The sequence below is a fragment of the Pteropus alecto genome, unplaced genomic scaffold, assembly GCF_000325575.1.
Source record: "Pteropus alecto unplaced genomic scaffold, ASM32557v1 scaffold280, whole genome shotgun sequence".
Lineage (NCBI taxonomy): Eukaryota > Metazoa > Chordata > Mammalia > Chiroptera > Pteropodidae > Pteropus > Pteropus alecto.
In genome coordinates this window covers 271,721-289,645 of record NW_006430057.1, presented here as the reverse complement: position 1 = coordinate 289,645, position 17,925 = coordinate 271,721, and positions in this window count along the sequence as shown.

Here is a 17,925-nt window from a genome sequence, read left to right as displayed (position 1 = left end):
TGTTCTTCCCTTTAATTTTGTCCCATAGACTCCTTAAATTATTATATTCTTGGTTACTCTTTTTTTGATGTTCTGATCAGGTGTCCTTGGCTTCCACATCCTCCATATTGGTGGTTTGATCCTCTTCTTCCTCCACTCTGTCGATTCCCTCTAATATTCATTTCATTTCAGATAATGTGGTCTTCATTTCCGACTGGTTCTCTTTTATAATTTCCATTTCCATTTTTATGTTTTTTTAATCTCTTTGTTAAACACTGAATTCAATTCATCTATAATTCCCTTAAGTTCATTGAGCATTTTTATAACCAGTGTTTTGAACTCTACATCTGTTAGATTGTTTAACTCCATTATTCCTGAATCTCTGTTCTGCACTCTCATATGTTTTCTTGTTCTCAGCATGTGGCACAGGACTCGCCAAGGAAGCAACTGAATGTGGCTTGGGTAGAGCTGTGAGTTGGGGGAGGCGGAGTTTCAGAGAATCCTCTGGGCTGAGTGACCTCTGTCATCCAGTTCGATGACATCAGCTGCGGTGTCAAGAAGCCATGCCAGAAACTGAGGTCAGCTGTCACCAGTGTGTCTTGGCACTGCTCAGCATGTGGCACAGGACTCGCCAAGGAAGCAACTGAATGTGGCTTGGGTAGAGCTGTGAGTTGGGGGAGGCGGAGTTTCAGAGAATCCTCTGGGCTGAGTGACCTCTGTCATCCAGTTCGATGACATCTCAGCTGCGGTGGTGCCGCGTCCACACACTGGGAAGCGGGAGGGCTCAACAGAGCAACAATGGATACCGCTGGCACTTCTGCACAGGAGAAAGGCTCACCTCTGTCCCTTGCTCCAACAATTCATTGTCCCTGTAAGTCCCTGGTGATCCCCGAGCAAGCATCCTGGTGTTGATGCTGAGAGTGAGCAGGTCTGTCACCGTGAAAGTCTCTGGTGGACACAGCCCCTTTAAGAAGCATCTGCAGATATGGGCTGCCTTTGTTGTAGCCTCTTTTCCACTCAGCCACTAGGGACCGGGCAGCCTCGCATCTCCACCTCCTCTTACATCTACCATTGCAGGGTCATTTCTTATTTCTCTCGCTAGTTGTAGTGCTTCTTTTCTTCCAGACCCCAGGTGACTATGCTTGCTGTTTGCTCCATATTTCCAGCTCAACTTTGATGTGGTCACAAGAGGGGATGAGCGAAGCTTCTATCATCTATGCCATTTTGCCCGGTTCTCTACAATCAATTTCTTACTCTTCTTTTTTGAGGCCTAGAAAATATATTGCCCCTAAATTATTTTTTTAATACCTGATCTTATCCTATCCATCATATGCTAATTTTATTACTCTGAGGAAGGAATTGTTCTGCAAGTCTACACAAATTTAAAGCTGCTAATCAACAGACACCAAACTATGTATTAAATTTCTCATATACTGTTAGTGTTTACCATAACACTATATATGTAACAGGTACTCAATAATAACTGAATGAAAGAATGAATTGAATGAAAGCAGATGCAAAAGATATATGGACAATAGAGTGGGCACATTGAATAAAACAGTCTTCCAAAGTTCCGTCTTTTAGAGTTAAGATATATATTTATTATTAACTGCAGAAATAATATATGAATCCATTCTTATAAAAAAAAAAGTAAGAATAAAGTTCCCTTTCATCAGCCATCTCCAAACCTAATCACTTCTCTAGAGGTAATCGCTGTTTGATATTCATCCTTCTAAAGCACTTCCTCTAAATGTACATTTATATGTGCACTGACATGGAGTGAACTCAAAGATATATTGTTAAATGAATAAATATTGCAAAACAGTATTTATATTCTGGCACCACAATTTTTTAAACCCTCATGAACTATTATTTCAGTTCTGAACACAGTTCCCATGGGGAACGGGCTTCCCCACACCAACAAGTCATTCTCAGACACCAGAAGAATGACTGAGAATTCAACTCAGTTCTGATACTATAGTGTCAGATCCCACAGGTTAAGGATTCTGTCTCACAAGACTGCCGCCCCCCGCCACTTCAGATGTTCATCACAAGTCCAGGTTGCTACCTGTGCTTCTGACCAATCAGCTATAAATCAGAGGTTCCCATAACGCTATCCTCAGGTTCAATTAATTTGCTATAGTGGCTCGTACAATTCAGAGAAATACATTTACCCATTTATTAAAAGATATAATAATATATAGATGAACATCCAGAAAGACGAGATGTATAGGGCCAAGTATGTGGAAATGGGAGCAAAGCTTCCATGCCCTCTTCCAGGCACACCACTTTGCCCACGGCTACAACTGTTCAACAACCTAGAAGCTCTCTGAACCTCATACTTTTGCGACTTTATGAAGGCTTCACCACATAAGCATAATGGATTATTAATTCTATTTTCAGATCCCTTTCTTTCTCAAAAGAATAGGGGGCAGGGCTGAAAATTCCAAGCTTCTAATTATGGCTTGCCCTTCCTGGTGACCAGCCCTCATACAGGAGCCATCCAGGAGCCCATCAAGCATCTTTTAATTAGAGCAAAAGACACACCTATTACCCAAGAAATTACAAGGGTTTCAAGAACTTTTTGTCAGCAACTAGGGGCAGAGACCAATATATATAATTTCTATTATCTCACAACTTTGAGTTCTATATGCCCCAAATAACATCTTTATGATATTATCTTTCCATTCTTAAACATAGTATGTCTCTCTAAATATTCAGGTCTTCTTTTATGTCCCTCAGTAACAGTACAAGTCTTCACTGTGAGTAACACAGTGTCTTGTAAATAATTGGCATACTATAAATGTTTGTTGATGATTATTTGATAAGGGTATACTTGGGAATTGGAGATCAAGAAGACAGGGCCAACTTTATGTAAAAGTAGGCCCTATTTGAGGTAAGTTCATATTTGAATTGTTGATGTTTCGCTTGTAAATCCTGACCCTCAACTTAATGTCTCCCATGCACCCACACTCCCTTGTCTGCGATCTCCAAGCCTAGGGAAGAAGCGAGAAGCTGGATGTGCTACATATACACTTGAGGTAGATTCCAAGTGGCCATGGAATTTTAGAAGCAGCAACATTCTATTCTATTCTATCCTAAGTCTACTTGAGGACTCCTTGCTGGAAATGCCATGTCACCAAACCCTATTGAAAAGTTCTGCGAAGAGAGTGACTGCAGAGGATGTAGATGAAAATGGTCACTTTTTGGTGGAGCCATCACTTTCCTTCTCTAGCCACACTCATGTCCATCAACAGGATAGGCCTTGCATAGGTTTTCTAGGGCTGCTGTAACAAAGTACCACAAACTAAGTGACTTAAAATAACAGACATATATTGTCTCACAGTTCTGTAGACTAAAACTCTAAATTAAAGGTGTCATTAAAAAAAAAAGTGTCATTAGGGCCATGCTTCTTCTGAAACCTATAGGGGAATTCTTCCTTGCTTCTAGCTAGCTTCTGGTAGTTTGCTGGCAATCTTTGGTGTTCCTTTGTTTGGAGAGGTGCATCACTCCAATCTTCCATCTTTACATGCCATTCTCCCTGCATGTCTTCACATTGTTTTCCCTCTGAGCATGTCTATCTCTATATCCAAATTTTCTCTTTATATAAGGACACCAGTCCTATTGGATTAGGTCCACTATATTGACTTCATTTTAACCTGATCACTTCTTTCAAGACCCTGTTTCCAAATAAGGTTACATTCTGAAGTATTGGAGGTTAGTATTTCAACATATCTTTTGGGGAGGGACACGATTCAGTCCATGACAGCCCCCATGTTTAGATTTGTCCACCCTTCCTTCTCTCTCCACCATGGCTGATTGGACTAGGATGATCCAAGTTGAATCAAGCAGGTTTTTTCTGTCAGGAATTTGAATTTTGGAGTGAAAAACATATAGTCTCCAGATGTGGTTAGAATTGTGCAAAGTGAACTGTGAGCAAACAAGCACTGTTTTTCACTTTGTGGACCACAAAAACAGAGAAAGCAAGTTTGTGGGGTTTGAAATATTTAAGAGTAGAGGAGAAAAAGCACTAATAGTTTATGCAATTCCCATTTACCGATGCTATGCAAGGTGCTGGGCAACTGCTTCATATCCATTAGCTCCTTGGATTATCTTAATGTATGTTATCCTCATTGTAAAGATGAGAAAAGTGAGGTTCAGAAAAGGTAAATTGTTTGCCCAAAGTCACCCAGCTATGAAATAGTGAGCAAAGTTTCAAATCTGCCTGGATTCATAATCCTATATTTCCAGTGCTCATACTAGATTACTGTCCTGGCACTAATGCCATCCTAAGACCCACATACATTCTTCTCCTTGAATTTCAGGACACGTCCCTGTGGCATTATAATAAGGTATGTGCATCCTAAGTGTATATAGAGCAATGAATTTTTACATACACCTGTGTGTATGTATGGCTACATATCCAATTTATGATGTATGGCATTTCCGGTGCCCCAGAAGTCTCCCTCCTGACCCCTCTCAGTCAGTCTCCCCAACCACTGCTCTGATCTCTCTAGCACCATAGATAAACATGTGTTTTTTACTAGCTCTAGTGAGTTTTTCTTACCTACAACCTGAGAGTCCTAGTTCAGTATGTTTCAAACTGTAAGTGGCAACCCATTAGTGGCTTTTGAAATCAAGCATTTTCTTTTTCATTAAATAGAAATGAAGAGAAGAGAAAATATCAGAGGGCATTATGGCTAAGTAAGGGTATCATTTTGAAAATTTTACAATAATGTGTGTCTATGTGTATGAGTGTGTGTATACTAGGTCGTGATGAAAAATGCATTTTGCAGTGTGGGTCACATTCAAAAACATTTTCAAAGTACTACATTAACTCCTATAGTGGACCAAGGACAATTGCAGTCCCTTCTCTGTCCCAGGCCTAGAGAGCATCCATTTCAGCTGACAGGCTATGAGGCCTCTATAGCAGCGGTCCCCAACCTTTTTGGCACCAGGGACCGGTTTTGTGGAAGACAAATTTTCCATGGACTGGGATGGGGTGGAGAATAGTTTCAGGATGATTCAAGCACATTACATTTATTGTGTACTTTATTTCTAGTATTATTGCATTGTGATATATAATGAAAGAATTATACAACTCACCATAATGCAGAATCAATGGGAGCCTTGAGCTTGTTTTCCTGCACCTAGACAGTCCCATCTGGGGGTGGTGGGAGACAGTGACACTTGAAGTGTGTTACTTATGTCCAGTCTACTCCTTTAATTTCAGTTTTGTTGCTGTCAGTGTAGAAAATCCTGCTCCCCAAAGATAGGATGTTGGAAATGGAAGCAGGCTTTTCTGTGCTTTTGTGGCAATCTCAGGATATTCTGCCTTGACTTTAGTCCAGAATGTATGGAGATTTGAAGTTGTCTCAAACATACTTTTAAGGCTACCATCATTTGCAATCTCAAGCAGTTGATCCTCTTCTAGCATGGACGAAGTTGATTCACCCGGCTTATTCACAAATGAGTTGTGGATCCATTCCTTCCCACATCAGGGGTCTTTTGTGGTTGGGAAGTAATGCTAGAACTCTTTCGAAAGCTGAGATATGTGATCATACACCAGCTGGGAGAAAGAAGTCCCTGGCTCAGTCTCTTTCAAAATCTTTGCTAATGTTTGAAACTTGTCAAAACCCCCAATGTTCACTCATTGCTCCTATAATTCCAGTTTGGCTTTGAATGCAGCCACTTCATCTGCCGACCAGAACACAGTTGTTCTCCCTTGAAGTGACACATTTTGAGTTGGTTAAGCAGGTTGAATATGACACACAAGTAAGCAAGTTTTGCGACCCATTCTGTGTCGCTGAAATGTGCTCCAGCGGTGACTGTTTTTCTAAAAAAAATATCTGGAGTGGCTCTCATAACTCAAAAACTCTGGCCAGTGATCTACCTTTAGAAAGCCATCTTACTTCTGTGTATAAGAGAAGACTTGTGTGCTCTGCATCCATCTCCTCACAGAGCTGCACGAACAGACATGAGTTAAGGGCATATACCTTGATGTGGCTGATAATTTTAAGCACATCTTGCAAAACATTAGGTTCAGGTGACATTTTTTGGTTAGCCCACATTTCTCTATGGATGACACAGTGCATAGACTCACATTTAGAAGCAAACTCTTGACACGAATAGTGAAACCAGAAAGCCGTCCAGTCATGGCAGCTGCTCTATCCATGCATATATTGACACAAAATGACCAATTCAGTTTTCCTGATATGTAATCATTCAAAGATTTGAATAGTTCTGCAGCTGTGGTGTTGGTTAGCAACAAAAGTGCACATGACATTTCCTCATGCATATCCTCCTGAAAATATACCACACAAAAACAGGTATTGTTGCCTCATTGTCAACAATGGTAGACTCATCAACCTGGATTGCATACCATCGTGACTCATTAATCCTCTCTAATAATTGTGTCTCAGTATCCTCTGTTATTTCACCAATTCATCTAGTTATGGTGCCACCTTTTGAACTGCAGCCTCTCCTAAAAGTTCACGACAAATGTCCTTAGCAGCAGGTAGGATCAACTCTTTACCAACAGTAAAGAGCTTCTTTGCTTTAGCAATGAGATTACCCACTAAGAACAATGCTCTCAGTGCAGACACATTTGATGAAGTGGTGGCCTTCAATAATTGCTTCTGTTCTTTTTGTTCACATTTTTTTCTTTTGAAAAAACTCCAAAGGCTTGTCTTTTTAATGCAAGGTGTTTGATCCTCATGTGGCGAAGCGGTTTTGAAGGTTTTATAACTTTGTTGGATAGCTGGTCACCACATATTATACAAAGCAGGCTTGGAAAATGCGAATCACCTGTTGCAATGAACTAGTAATTTAAGTAGGGCTCTTGGTATTTTCTTTTAAATGCAGCTTTCTTTTTGTCGGCAGTGTTAGTCTTCTGCTGTCTCATCATTGGGTCTTTACCCCTTTTCAAAGAAGCTCTCCAGCGATGTTTGTTTTTTACTCATTTTGGCTAGGGTTAGCTTGTGGGCTTTTCAATACTGTGACTGAGACAAGTGTGCAGTGCAGGAAAGAGGCACTAAAATAAGTGTCAGATTCTGACTTAAAGCCTGCCACCAGATGCAGCTGTACAATTGAAGTATGTCAACTCACTTGCCACTATAAAGTCTGCTACCAGATGCAGCTTAATTATCACTTGCCACTCACTGATAGGGTTTTGATATGAGTCTGCAAGCAATTGATTTATTATGATCTCTGTGCAGTCAAACCTCTCTGCTAATGTTAATCTGTATTTGCAGCTGCTCCTCAGTGCTAGCATCATCGCCTCAGCTCCACCTCAGATCATCACGCATTAGATTCTCATAGGAGTGCACAACCTAGATTCCTCGCATGTGCAGTTCACAGTAGGGTTTGTGCTCATATGAGAATCTAATGCCTGTTGATCTGAGGTGGAGCTGAGGCGGTGATGCTAGCACTGGGGAGCAGCTGTAAATACAGATGAAGCTTTGCTTGCTTGCCCACCGTTCACCTCCTGCTGTGCAGCCTGGTTCCTAACAGGCCACAGACTGATACAGGGATTAGGAACCTCTGCTCTATAGGACTCATGAAACCTCTATGCCCCCCAAGTATCTCTGTAAAGGTGACTCTGGCTCACTCCCTGATGGGCTGAGCATTGCCAACAAGCTACAAAGAGGTTTCTCAGCGCTTCAGATGAGATGACAACCAGACCAGTTCCAAGCTAAGTCAGACAGTTGATCTTTGGCAACCTCGGTCCTGGGCAGTACCTCCTGACATAGGACTGCCCTTGAGTTTCACCACCTTCATGCTGCCTTCCAGATCATGTGGACTGGCTGCTGTCCACGCCACCTAGTGTATTATCTTGATAGCGTAAGGTGGTAGAGAAGAGGGTAGCCTAACATCTTGGAAAGGCTGGAGATGGAGATGCCATTTGGAAACAGACTTTTAAAACTGGAGTTATATGGGGATTTTATGTACAAATCTTGCAGCTTTTGTGTAAGCTTGAAATCATTTCCAAACAAAAAGTGGAAAAAGTAATTTAAAACAGATCATTGCATTCTGGAGAATCCTTCCCTCCTGTGGGTATTTCTGGCTGGGAAGGGGAGGGAAGCCCTGTGACAAATGAGGCCTGAGTTTTCTTTACTGCTATGAATTAATTTCCACTTCATACTATAGGTTTCTAGATAAATCTATTAATCAATGCAGGTATTTTTGACAGGGTATGCGACGGTGGTTTATAAGCAGCGAAAAATCTCCCAGATATGTGACTACTTCTCAGAAGTGCTACCCTCTGATTTGCCCCCATCTCCAATGTCTGAGTGAGGTATACTACCCCGTGCGGATCCAACTTCAGTCTGTTCTCAACACAGCATCCAAGGAACCTTTCCAAACCATGATCTTGCCACTCCTCTGTGAAAAAACCCTCACTAACCTTACTTCCCCATTACCATACAATGGTGCCTCATTTTTCCAGTGACTTTTCCTGGCAATACCAGCCTAGCCCAGCAGAAAAGAATTACCCCTAGTTCCCCCACACTCCATGCAGTTTCATAAGTCTGCACCATTGTTCATATGGTTCCTTCTACTTTGAAAACCTTTTCTTCATAGTCTCCTACTGCTGATTACCTGATTAGGTGTTACTCATTCTTTGAAGTTGGGTTCAAGTGCACTTCCCCTCCACCCACAGATAATGTCAGAGACTCTTCCTCTGCATTCCTATGGCATCCAATTCTTATGCCTTTCAGAGACTCCTCATGTTGTCCTATAACTTCTTGCTTGGAGTTATGTCACTCCTAGTCACCACTGGATCCCTAGAGCCAGCACAGTGCCTGACTCACAGTGCATACTCAACAAACGTTCAGTAAACAGAACTGAACTAGTGAATGTGAAGCTAGCCAAGTCTCTGAGAAAACGTATGGATTTAGTCTGACACCTCAGCCACTCAGTGTCAATATGAGTTTGGCTTTCTGACCTTATCCCTAATTAAAGTAAACTGGAGCCTTGGGGTATCATTTGAGTCATAACTGAGAGTCCTTCATCTCAAACTTAGCTCCCATCTCCCAACATGGCTGCAAGGTGACTGCTTCCACCCCTCTAGTGCAAACACCCCTGGGAGACCTAACACATTTAACTGGTATTTAGTCCTTAACCCCCATATGTGTCTCCGTTTACCAACATGGTTCTTCTTCTTGAGAGAAACAGCTCAAAATAGCCAGGATATTTGCCTGGATTCCAGGTAGTAGATGAGTGGTACAGGTACAGAAAATAGAAAGATTAATTTTCATCCTTTCATTCTACAAATATTAATCAAGAAGCTGCTATGGAACCTGGAGAACCATCCAAAGACTAGATGAACAAAAGTCCTATAACTAAGAATATAAAGAAGAGGCCTCAAGACTGGTAGGAGGGACGGAGATGCAAGACAGGCTGGCCCCACGCCTATGTGTGGCAGTCAAGAATTGAAGGGATATATCACCTGCAGAAGTCCCCCCTGTACAGCAAGGGGACCCAGCCACACATCAAGCTCCCCAGATTGGAGAACCAGTGCTGGAAAGAGCAGCTCCCACAATGTCTGGCTGTGAAATTTTCTCTGGCTAGGTGAGACAGAAGATGTCAAGAAATCCAGGCTTTGTCTAAAAGGACTTGCTCACAGACTATCTCACTCCCAGGCACTCATCCTGGGATCTGACAGAGGGACAGTGGCTAGGTAGGTGCCAGAGACAGCAGGGAGAGACTGAGTTGTGTGGCTTCAGAGTGAGGGCTGAAGGGAAAACCACCATTTTCCCTGTGTTAAACCCTCCTCTTGTGCAGCCTGCACATGGGCATCACCTGTCCTGTGTTGAGCCCTCCCCCAGCAAAGCCATATATGAATTTTCATTGGTCACTCCACCCTAGTGACTCTCTGGGGCTCTGCCCCACTCAACTTGCCCACCACCAGTGGCTTTCTTGCTGCTGGCATTGGCCTGCACTACAGTTTTACATGGACAACTCTTGGGGGACCCACAGTCCCCAGGTGGGCAGCAGTTGGCTTTGGTGGGCTCTGAGACTTTTGCAGAGTGGCCCCAGGCTCAGCATGGGAAACAAATCTGAATCTTCATTAACCCACTGAACAGCACCCTCCCCACACTGGTGACTCCCTGACACCCCATCCAACCTAACTTCTATACCACCCATATCACTAAAGGCTCTTTTAGCGGCTGAGCCTTATAGCCAGCTGGCAAGCAGTGGTAGGTTTAGGAATTCCCTAGGCCTTTTGCTGAACTGTCCCAAGCCCAGTACTGGTGACAACCAGGCTCTGTTCACAGTGTGGCCTCTCCCACGCACCTCCAGGTCCAGCACAGACAGTAACCAACACTGGATTGCGTCGTAGCTACTACCAGGTAGCCCCAGACCAGTCACAGGCAGCAGCTGACCTTGGCCTACACTGGAGTCCCTTCCAAGAGACCACAGAAACAGCACGCTCAGGGGCTGGCTTCAAACCATAACAGAATACCACCTGATTAGCCCCATAAGGAGCACATTCAAAGGGTGGTCACAGCAGATACCAGAGTTTGCTAGGGCAAATCCTGCTCCATGAGATCAACGACTACACAGCAGCTCATGCTCTATGGTCGTGGGTAATCCTCATAGCCAGTCAGCCTGAGGGTCATTCCCACCCACTGATGTGCCCACAGCAATCAAGGCTCAACTACAGTAGGAGGGTATACACAACCCACAAAAGGACACTCCTGGAGAACCTGGCTCAGCCGACCAGGGAGACTGCACAACTGGGTCCTATAACACACCTACACATAAGGCCTCTCTGCCAAGACTGGGAGACATAGCAGATCTATCTCATACATAGAAACAGACACAGAGAGGCAGTCAAAATGAGGAAGCAAACAAACAAAAAAACACATCCCAAATGAAAGAACAGATGAAAACTCTAAAAATAGAACTAAATGAAATGGAGGCAAGCAGTCTACCAGAAATAGACTTCAAAATAATATTTATAAGAATCCCTAAGAAACTTAGTGAGAACTTCAACAAAGAGATAGCAAGTGTAAAAACAAAACAAAACACAAACAAAAACATAGAAACCATAAAAAAGTCAGAAATGAAGAATACAATAACCAAAGTGAAAAATACACTAGAAAAAATCAACAACAGATTGAATGAAGCAGAGAATCTAATCAGCAATTTAGAAGAGAAGGTAACAGAAAATATCCCATCAGAATAGCAAAAAGAAAAAAAAAATTAAAAATTGAGGATAGTTTAAGGGCCCACTGGGACAGCATCAAGCATATCAACATTCACATTATAGTGTGCCAGAAGAAGAGAGAGAGCAAGAAATTGAGTACATATTTGAGATATTAATAACTGAAAACATCCCCAAATTTGAATGGCAAAGGAAATAGACATACAGTCCAGGAAGCCTTGAGAGTGCCAAACAAGATGAACCCAAAGAGGTCCACGACAAGACACATCATCATTAAAATGCCAAAGGTTAAAGACAAAGAGAGAACCTTAAAAATAGCAAGAGAAAGGCAGTTACCTACAAGGGAGCCCCCATAAGACTCTAGCTGATTTCTCAACAGAAACTCCATAGGCCAGAAGGGATTGGCAGGAAATATTCAAAATGATGAAAAGTAAGGAACTACAATCAAGACTACTCTACTCAGCAAGGCTATCATTTAAAATTAAAGGAGATATAAAGAACTTCCAAGACAAAAAAAAAATCCTAAAGAAATTCATCACCACCAAACCAGTATTGCAAAAAAATGTTAAGGGGACTTCTTTAAAAAGAAGAAGTATGGACACAAACAAACAAAAGAACATAAATATGATTAATAAGTGGCAATAACTACATATTTATTTAAATTTACCTTAAATGTAAATAGATTAAAGGCTCCATTTAAAAGAAATAGAGTAGCTGAATGGCTCAGAAAACAAGTTCCACAATATGAGCTAACTACAAGACACAAACTTCCGATCTAAAGACACACAGAGACTGAAAGTAAAAGAATGGGAAAAGATATTTCGTGTAAATGTAAATGAAAAAAAAATCTTAGGTAACAATACTTATATCAGACAAAATAGGTTTTAAATCAAAAGCTATAATAAGAAACAAAGGACATTACATAATGATAAAAGGATCAATCCAACAAGAGGATATAACCCTTGTAAATATTTATGCACCCAACATAGGTGCACTTAAATACATAAAACAAAAATAAACCAATATAAAGGGAGAGATTGACAGGAATACAGTTGTACTAGGGGACTTTAACACTCCATTAACATGAATGGACAGATCCTCCAAACAAAAAATCAACAAGGAAATGCTGGCCTTAAATGACACATTAGATCAGATTAATGTAGTTGACAATTTTAGAGTATTTTACCCCAAAGCAGCAGAATATACATTGCTTTCAAGTGCATATGGAACATTTTCCCAAATGGACCGTGTTAGGCCACAAGACAGGTCTCAATAAATTTAAGAAGATTGAAACTACAACAAGCATCTTCTCCAACCACAATGGTATGAAATTAGAAATCATTTACAAGGAAAAAACTGAAAAACACAGAAACACATGGAGGGTAAATATCATGCTACTAAATAATGAATGTCTTAACAATGAGATCAAAAAAGAAATCAAAAGATACCTGAGACAAATGAAAATGAAAATTCAAAATCCAGCAAAAGCAATCCTAAGGGGGAAATTCATAGCAGTACAGGCCAATCTCAAGAAACAAGAAAAATCTCAAATAAACAATCTAACCTTACACTTAAAGGAACTAGAAAAAGAACAGCAAACAAAGCCAAAAGTTAGTAGAAGGAAAAAAATAATAAAGATCACAGAGGAAATAAATAAAATACAGTCTAAAAAGAAAACACAAAAGATCAATGAAACTAAGAACTGGTTCTTTGAAAAGATACTAGAATTGATAAACCTTTAACCAGATTCATCAAGAAAAATAGGAAGTGGACCCAAATAAGTAAAATCGGAAATGAAAGAGGAGAAATGACAACTGATTCCACAGAAATACAAAAGATTATAAGAAAATATTATGAGCAATTGTATGCCAACAAATTGAACAATCTGGAAGAAATGGATAAATTCCTAGAAAAGTACGATGTCCCAAAACTGAGTCAAGAAGAAACAGAAAGTCCGGACCGAGAGATTATTACTAAGGAAATCAAACAAGTAATCAAAAAACTCCCAACAAACAAATGTCCTGGACCAGATGGTTTCACAGGTAAATTTTACCAAACACTCAAAGAAGAATTAACACCTATCTTTCTCAAACTATTTCAAAAATTTCAAGAGGAGAGAAGGCTCCCAACCTCATTTAATGAGGCTAACTTTACCCTGTTCCAAAACCAGACAAAGACATTACAAAAAAATTATAGGCCGATATTGTTGATGAACATAGATGCAAAAATCCTCAACAAAATATTAGCAAACCGAATTCAGCAATATATTTAAAAGATCATACACCATGATCACGTGGGATTTATTCCTGGGATGCCAAGTTGGTTTGAATCTGCGAATCAATTACCGTGATACGCCACATAAACAAAATGAAGGATAAAAATCATATGATCATATCAATAGATGCAGAAAAAGTGTTTGACAAGATCCAGCGTCTATTTATGATAACTCTCAGCAATGTGGGAAAAGAAGGAACATACTCAACATAATGAAGGCCATATAAAACGAACCCACAGCTAAGATCATACTCAATGGTGAAAAGATAAAAATGTTTTCCTTGTGATCAGGAATGAGACAGGGATGTCCACTTTCGCCACTTTTATTCAACATGGTATTGGAAGCCCTAGCTAATCAGACAAGAAAAACAAATAAAAGCCATCCAAATTGGAAATAAAGAAGTAAAATTGTCATTATTTGCAGATAACATGATACTATATGTAGAGGACCCTAAAGATTCCATACATACAAAAAAGTTAGAACTGATAAATGAATTCAATAAAGCAGCAGGATACAAAATTAATATTCAGAAATCAATTGCATTCTTATACATCAATAACAAACTATCGGAAAGAAAAATTAAGAAAATAATCTCATTTAAAATTGCATCAAAAGCAATAAAATACCTAGGAATAAATTTAACCAAAGAGGTAAAAGACCTGTACTTGGAAAATTACAAGTCATTGAAAAAAGAAACTGAAGAAGATACAAATAAATGGAAGCATATACTGTGCTCATGGATAGGAAGAATTAACTTCATTAAAATGTCCATACTACCCAAAGCAATCTATAGATTCAGTGCAATCCTTTTCAAAACACCAACACCATTTTTCACAGAACTAGAACAAATAAGCCTAAAATTTATATAGAACAATAAAAGACACTGAATAACCACAGTGATCTTGAGAAAGAACAAAATTGGAGGTATCACACTAGCTGATGTTGAACTACACCACAAGGCAATAGTCATCAAAACAGCATGATACTGGCATAAAAACAGACACATAGATCAATGGATTGGAATAGACAGCCTAGAAATAAACCTATGCCATATGGTCATTTAATCTATGACGAAGGAGGCAAGAATATACAATGAGGTAAAGATAACCTATTCAATAAATGGTGTTGGGAAAACTGAACAGATACAAGCAAAAAAACAAACCAAAACAAACAAACTGGACCACTTTCTTACACCATATACAAGAATAAACTCAAAATGGATTAAAGAATTAAATGTAATCCTCAAAACCATGAAATTCCTAGAAGAAAACATAGACAGTAAACTCTCTGACAATGCTCTTAGTAATATTTTTTTCTGATATATGTCCTCAGGAAAGGGGGAAAAAAGAAAAAAATAAACAAATGGGACTACATCAAACTAAAAAAGTTTTTGCACAGCAAGGGAAACCATCAACAAAATGAAAAGACAATCTACTCAATGGGAGAAGATATCCTCCAATGATATATCCAACAAGGGATTAATATCAAAAATTTATAAAGAACTCATACAACTCAACATCAAAAAAATCTAACAATTCAATTTAAAAAATGGGCAGAAGGCCTGAATAGACATTTCTCCAAAAAGAACATACAGATAGTTAATAGTTATATGAAAAGGTGCTTAATGTCACTAATCATCAGAGAAACACAAATTAAAACCACAATGAGATATCACCTCACACTGTGAAAATGGCTATCGTTGATAAATTTTAAAAAACAAGTGTTGACGAGGTTGTGGAGAAAAGGGAATCCTTGTGCACTGTTGGTGGGATGGCAAATTGGTGCAGCCACTATGGAAAACAGTTTGGAGGTTCCTCAAAAAATTAAAAATAGAACTACCTTATGACCCATCTGGGTATTTATCCAAAGAAAACCAAAACACTAATTTGAATAAATATATTCTCCCCTATGTTCACTTCAACACTATTTACAATAGCCAAGATATGGAGGCAACCTAAGTGCCCATCAATAGATTATTGGATAAAGAAGAGGTGGTACATATATACAATGAAATACTACTCAACCATAAAAGATGATATCTTACCATTTGCATTAACATGGATGGACCTAGAGTGTCTTATGCTAAGTGAAGTAAGTCAGACAGAGAAAGACAAATACATATGATTTCACTTATATGTGGAATCTAAAGAACAAAATAAACAAAGAAATTAGAAACAGACTCACGGATATAGGGAACAAACTGATGATTGCCAGATAGGAGGGATGTGGGGGGCTGGGTGAAAAAGGAGATGGGATTAAGAAGTACAAATTGATAATTACCAAAAAGTCACAGGAATGTGAAGTACAGCATAGGGAATATAGTCAATAATATTGTAATAACAATGTATAATGCCAGGTTGGTACTAGACTAATTAGGGGGATCGCTCTGTAAATTATATAAATGTCTAACCATTATACTTATACTGTACACCTGAAACTAATATAAAATAATATAGAATGTCAACTCTAATTTAAAAAATAAAAATTTTAAAAATGAATTACATACAGATATATAAAATTAACAACCATAGCCAGGTCTAGGAAAGAGAATTAGCTGAGAATATATAATAGGAGGAATGCTCAGGTCTTTTCTAAGGCTATGATCATTTTGCTAGATCAAAGAGATAAGTACGTGTTATCAAGGCAAAGAGTAGAAGGAAGTCTTGTTTCAAGAAAAGAAGACAGTATGTGTAAATGTCCTGTGGAAGGAGGCCGCTGGACATCCATGAAGAATTGAAAGCATGTCAGTGAAACTAGAGTCCTGAGAGCAAGGGAAGCTTATGGGTGATAAGGTGAGAGAGGAACCAGACCTCACAGGGTCTCAGAAGCCATGCCAAGACCCGTGACCTCTTTTTTAAGAAGAAAGGAAACCATTGAAGTATTTTAGACAAGGGTCAGTGGAAATATGGAAACCAACTAGATAATCATCCAAGATTTCAGTCAGAAAGATGAGGATAGTGGTGACAGTGGGGATGGAGGGAGTAGACAAATTTTGGAGACCTGAAGAAAATTCATAGCCACAGAACTTGGCGGTGAGTTATAGGGAGGGAATAAAGGAAAAGAGTGAAGGTATGGAATACTTGAAAAGAGGAGGGCTAGAGGTATTGAGGACATGTTGAATTGGAGAGGCCTTTGAAACATTCAGGTTGAGATGTCCAAAACACAGCTAGATACATGGTCTGGAGTTCAGACCCATGTTTGGGTCAGCCATGTAAACTTGGGAGTCATTGGCACATAGATGGTATTGAAGCTGGGAACAGTACGGAGAGAAGAGTAAAGAGGGAAGAGTACAGAGAGAAGAATAGATGCTCAGGACCAATAAACCCATCATAAATTGAAAATATCGTAAGTCGAAATGCATTTAATACATCTAACCTACCATACATCATAGCTTAACCTAGCCTACATTAAACTTGCTCAGAACACTTACATTAGCCTACTACAGTTGGGCAAAAAACATCTAACACAAATATCTCATGTAGCTTATTATGTGTATTGTTTTCACACCATTGTAACTTCGAAAAATCATAAATCAAACCACCATTAGTTGGGGGCCATCTGTATAGAAAACCTAAGAATTGCGGTTATGATGGGGAAGAGGGGAAAATGACAGTAGCTGGAGATGGGTGTGGTGAGGTGGAGGCAGGGATTGTTTATTTTGTTTTTCATGAGAATCTTGAGCAGGTTTTGATGCAAGCTAGCTTAGAAGCAGCACAGGATGGTGGAAAGAGCTTTGGCTGAATCTCAGTTTAAATCCCATCTCTACCAGCTGGAATGAAAATTAGAGCTCAGGCTTGGGAGCTAGACTACCTCAGCTCTAACCCCAGCTCCACACTTGGACTCCATGGTGGGATTTTGGGCCAGCTACTTGTTGTGCCTCAGTTTCCTTTTCTGTCAAATGGGCATAATAATAGTAAGAAATAAGAAGTAAGATAATTCATATGATGTGCTTACGACAGTGAATGCCTGGCACATTGTTAGTGCTTGCTACGCATTATATGCTATTATTGTTGCTAGCTATTTGGCCTTGGCCATGTCATTTAACCTTTCATCCATCTTTCAACCTTTGATTTAATTTCTCATCATTCTTCACTTCATTTCTCTAAGAGTCCAAAGTGCCTGGAATGTAATAGGTATTCTACAACAGTTTCCTTGGTTCTTTTTATAGTAATAAGAATATTTAACATATGAACACTTACTATATGCTGAGAAGTTTACATATTACTTTAATATGTCACTTTATTATCGAGACAACCATAGGAGGAAGGCGTGATATTGGAAAGCAGGTATCCTTAGTTTACAGATGAGGAACTTGAGGATCAAATACATTGCGACTGGCCCAAGGACATATACTAAGTGGCTGAACTGAGATTTAAACTCCTATTTCTTTTTCAAATATTGACATTGAGTGGATGATGGCCAGTCATTTGTAAATTCAGTGGCTGATCCTTTATTGCTATACGGCTTAAGACCAATTCTCCTTACTAGCTGGAGATCAAGG